The sequence below is a fragment of the Podarcis melisellensis genome (genome assembly GCF_964234715.1).
Source record: "Podarcis melisellensis genome assembly, chromosome: 5".
NCBI classification, from domain to species: Eukaryota; Metazoa; Chordata; class Lepidosauria; order Squamata; family Lacertidae; genus Podarcis; species Podarcis melisellensis.
In genome coordinates this window covers 98,260,741-98,266,003 of record NC_138537.1, presented here as the reverse complement: position 1 = coordinate 98,266,003, position 5,263 = coordinate 98,260,741, and the positions used below count along the sequence as shown (strand labels likewise).

Below are 5,263 nucleotides of genomic sequence, written 5' to 3'. Positions count from 1 at the left end.
TCAGTCCATTCCTTTTGGGCTGGCTTCTTCATTTCCCCCGCTTGATCTCTTCACAGTTCTGTCCCAGAGCCCACCACACGCAGGTGAAGCCAGCTCTTCCTGCAGAAGTCAGGTCAGTAAGAACAGCTGTGTTCCAAAAACATTTCTCTGGAATTGGCGGGAAAGGGCCAGGGACAAACTAATGTGTCCAGATTGCTTTTCACAGACCGGCAGAAGGAACTTCCAGGCCCATGAATTCACACTTCAGAGGGACAAACAAAAAGGTGAGCATAAAGGCAGAGTTTGAAGACTGGAACCAGTCTCTCTGTTGTGTCCTGCAAATGAATGGCAGTCAACATGATACTCCTTGATTGTGTTCTGTCTGCAACTTCATAACACTTAAGGGTCCCCCCCCCCCCGAGAGAATATTCTGTATACAGAGTGTTCTCTCAGGTTTTGCTTTTCATCTTGTTGCATTGCCAAAAAAGAGAGCAAAAGCACTGGTGGCTGGCACTCCTAGTTTCCAGGACGGGGTTCAAGTCCCTGCAGTGCCCTTGCTTACTTCCAATGTATAATGGTTCCTAAGGGGGTTCTCGTGCATAAGCAGGTGCCTATCTTCTGGGCTGGGTGCAAACACCTGGCTGGGCTGCCAAAGTGAACCTCCTCTGTCCGGACAGCCACTCACCCGTGGCTGCCTCAATCGTTGGCAGAATCCGTCAGTGGGCGTTTCTTAAACTTATTCCAGCAAAGAAGCTCTTTGATGCCTAATCTCCTCCTACTCTCTCTGCGCGAAAGCCTTCTGCGCAGGGAGGGCGTGGGCAACGGAGGACCCCTACTCTCCCCACTGGTTCCAGGAAGGAGTCATGGGACCACCTCGCCACTTCCCCCACCTGCCCCCCTTCTCCACTGGTGCTACGCTGATTCTCTTCCCCAGAAGATGGGCTGCTTCTCCCGATCCCTGGACGCTCTCTGGAATCCCTCTGGCTTTCGAGCTCTCCCTCCAGTACCAATGGCAGTTCCCTGACACAATGCAACCTCTCTCTCTGTCTCTTTCTCTATCTCTCCCCCCAAAGACCTAAATCAAGCAATATGTTCCCTTGATGCATTGTCACTGGATTACGTGGATGCTTCCCATCCTAGCACTCCCAGCCATAGGGAACAAACCGCTTACTACTACTACTACTTTTTAAAAAAGACTGTCTCTTAATTTTGCATTGTTTGTTTAGGAAGTAACCTAACTATACAAACAAATGATCCTATTTAGATTATGCAGAATGTGGAAAAGGCCGGGATGAAAGAAGAAATGGCATCACGTTCACTCATTAGCAGAAGGTCCTCGCCGTCCACCAAGTCAGTCCCTGCACACTGAGGTAAACCCGGCAGGGCGTTTTGAGTGGTGGGCTGGATTTATGAGCCTGGCGGGCTGGACTTGGCCTGCGGACCGTAGTTGGGGGACCCCTGCATTATAAGAACCGTCCATCCAGATCTTCAGGAGGGCCATGATTGCATTTTGCAACATTTTCCACATTAGTTTGTGGAAATTCCTTTCTTACTTCGGGGCGGTATGTTGATGAAGGGAATGGCACACCTTCCTCTGCAACGAGATTTTCAAATTCCACACTTATCTGGAACATTCACATTTTTGCTAGTTATCTGAGGGAACATTGTACAGTAAACTGGAAGAGGAAGTGTGAGTCATTGGTACTCCCATGCTGATGAGGGAAGGCAGGATCAGGACCAGCAAGAGCATTGCCTGCGCAGGGGTGGAGGGAGGCAGTGGGAGAAGGCAGGACTGGCATCAGAATCATCTGAGTGGCTCTCTTTGACGGGGGGTGGTGGAGAGAGGAAGGGGGAGAAGGCAGGATTGGCATCGCCCACCCACCCTGCTCCCATCCCTGCCCCCTCAGGAGAAGCAGCCGGTGGCGTGCGCCCACCCACCCTGCACCCATCTCTGGGTGGTAGATCACTGCCAGTTTTTATATTGGATTGCAGATCACACCCTACTTCTGGTTGGACATGCCTGACCTAGAGGTGTGAGAGGAAAATGACTGATAAGCAAAACAAAAAATCCTCTTGTTTTTCCTCAGAATAAGGAATAAAATATTTTTTTTCAAAAAATAATAATACTTTTGCTACGTTGTACTGATACAACGCTCCCAGATCCACGATTCAAAGTGACTCCAGCACGAGCCTAAACAAGGAGTGGTCCTAGGACCAAGGTAGGAACTTGATAAACATATTGCTCCTGCCACATCCTGGCACGGCCTTTGTACAACACAGGTCCACAGTTGCTCTTTCCTCTCATTTGTCTTCTGAATCAAGTTAAAGAAGCTGATGTATGCTGATTTCCTATTTTATATTGCTATGGTAATAGGATCTCTATACTTCCCTGGAGTTTCTTTGCTTAAGCTTTGAGCATGTGACCAAGACAACATTTTTGACTTCAAAATTGTATTAAGTGGATTGGGAGAAGAGATCGCAAGTATAATTTGGGTAGAATTCATGGATATTTTCCAGGGTTTGGTCTCTTTTAGCCCGTCAATCTGAAAATAAATACTGCTGCCATTAGGTTACAAACTGCAAAAGTGGCCACACACAATGCTATTGCTGCCTTTGCGCATCAAGGCTGTGTGAAGGACATAATGTAAGCATATGGATTTCATATCACACAAATTTCCTGGGGCGACTTCAGAAAATAGCCACTTGTGGAAAGCCTGCAATTTTTTTTTTGTAAGTGAGTTATGTAAAGATTAGAAAATCCCAAACCAGAATACTTTATAAGGTAAGAACAGGGATGCATGTCACATGAAAATATTTAAATGTCTTCCAGGTGTGAGCACCCACCCACCCTCTTTCTGACTTGGATTTGATGGTTGTATTAATAAAATACTAAGCATATTATGAAATATACACTTACATTTAGTTCAATATTTGTTTGTTTCTTCTTTTTGCCCAAGTTCTTCAAGTCAAAGATCCCCTACTATGTAATAAATCCAGAGAAGAAAGTTGAATCAGCTACCAATGAGATAAAACATCAAAATTCCAAATGCTTTGAACCTTTTGAATTATTTTTATGGGTTTATAATGTAAACGTGCAAACCTAGGGTATAGTTCATTGGCAATGTGTTTTGTGTGAACCACCTCTGAAGTGAATAAGGTGACAACAGGTACCTCCTTGTTCATTGACATGGTTGCTGCCCAAGAGTCCTCCTTGCCCTGCCTTCTCACAAACTCGGTGCATAAGCTAAGCACAGTGGGCTGGATCTGGACAGGAAGCTAGGAACATTTATGCTGCAGTCCTAACTGTGTCTACTTAGAAGCAGGTTCTATTGAAGTCAGTGGAGGCTTCTTCCCATGTAGGTGGGTTTAGGCCAGCTCCTACTGAAATAAGTGGGACCTAAGTCATGGGATGCGGGTGGTGCTGTGGTCTAAACTACAGAGCCTAGGAGTTGCCGATCAGAAGGTCGGTGGTTCGAATCCCTGCGACGGGGTGAGCTCCTGTTGCTCGGTCCCTGCTCCTGCCTACCTAGCAGTTCCAAAGCACGTCAAACTGCAAGTAGATAAATAGGTACAACTTAGGTGGGAAGGTAAACGGCGTTTCCGTGCACTGCTCTGGTTCACCAGAACCCCAGAGTCAGCCACGACTGGACCTAATGGTCAGGGGTTCCTTTACCTTTAAAGGGACCCCTGACCATTAGGCCCAGTCACAGATGACTCTGGGGATGTGGTGCTCATCTCGCTTTATTGGCTGAGGGAGCCGGCGTACAGCTTCCGGGTCATGTGGCCAGCATGACTATGCCACTTCCGGTGAACCTTACCTTTACCTTTAAGTCAAGGCTGCAATCCTAACTCAGCTTACCAGAAGAAAGCCCCATTGAATTTAAAAGCATTTACTTCTAGGTAGGCATGATTTGGATTGCGCTGTTAGTCTGGATCCATCCTGTTCTCTACCCTCCCTCACAAATGCCACAACAGCATTGATCTATGCCTACTTTGGCTGAGTCGCCAGCATTTCAGCAACAAGCAGCTGAACAACAATCATGGACCTCAGCTGGGTCTGGGTGATGATGTGGTGCAGTTAATGGGTTACGGGTTATTGTTGTTCTCTTAGTCTTAAGGATTAATATCTGTATAACAGCTGGGTTTCTTTCCCCTCTGTGGTCTGGGTCTCCTGGTTGAGGCCCCTGTATTAAAGACCTAAATTAGAAAACAAATAAAACATTTGATTCACCTAGCTAAAAACAAAGCTAACAAATGAAACATTTCCTTTTCCTTCTAGAAAAAAAGCTACACATTTGCTCTTTTGCTGCTTTGGAAAGAATTCGTAAATAACCAGGAAGTTATTGAAAGGGCTGTCCCATGGAAGATGGAGCCAACTTGTTTCCTCCTGCTCTGGAGGGCAGGACCTGAACCAATGAATTCAAATTGCAAGAAAGGAGATTCTGGCTAAACATCAGGAAGGACTTTCTGGCGGTAAGAGCTGTTTGACAGTGGAATGGACTCTCTCAGAAGGTGGTGGACTCTCCTTCCTTGGAGGTTTTGAAGCAAAGGCTGGATGACCATCAGTCATGGATGCTTTCATTGAGATTCCTGCATCACAGGGGGCTGGGCGAGTTGACCCTTGTCATCCCTTCCAACTTATTTTTATTTTTTTCAATGCTTATTACATACAAAAAGAAAACAATACCAAAAGGGGGTACAACTTAAGAGGGGAGGGAAAAGGAAAGAAAATAAAATTTGCACAATCTGTTAATAAGATAAAAATTATGATAAAAAATTGTGATTGCAATTTCATGTTACAATAAAAATAAAAATCTCTTTATCTTTTATACCCGACCTCCCATTTTTTCCTTAATTCTTCTTACATAAATTTACTGCCATGTCAAAATACTGTTTTTTATGTTAATATTTTCACATTTATAAATGTTTATATAAGCAATTATTAAAAACTGCTGGGATCACTCAAAAGCTGCTACAGATTTTAACATGGTATAATTTAGTTTAAGATATGATCTTAATACAAGAGATATTAAGAGATATTGTTTAAGATATGATCTTGATACAAATTCAATTCTTGGTTTATTTTTTATTTTTTCAGATAGACTATCTAATTCAGCATATTCAATCAATTTTTGTATCCACTCTTCTCTAGAAGGAATTATGTCGCTCTTCCACCTTGTAGCTATAAGAATTCTCACTGCCACTGTTGCATACAAAAAAAGATCTTTATTTTTTTTAGGAATATCTGAATCAGTAATGTCCAACATATATGCCTCTGGTTTCC

General features: G+C 44.2%; 1 long non-coding RNA gene across 2 annotated transcripts; it reads left to right on the top strand.

The window, feature by feature from the left end:
* Window positions 1-2,996, top strand: LOC309371019. 2 transcript variants are annotated; one of them, XR_014168783.1, is made up of 4 exons: window positions 1-112; window positions 206-263; window positions 1,244-1,333; window positions 2,937-2,996. It is a non-coding gene; the product is annotated as an uncharacterized lncRNA (long non-coding RNA). The 2 variants fall into 2 exon arrangements; XR_014168784.1 differs by lacking the exon at window positions 2,937-2,996 and having other exon boundaries at window positions 1,244-2,878.
* Window positions 2,997-5,263: the final 2,267 nt, after the last annotated feature.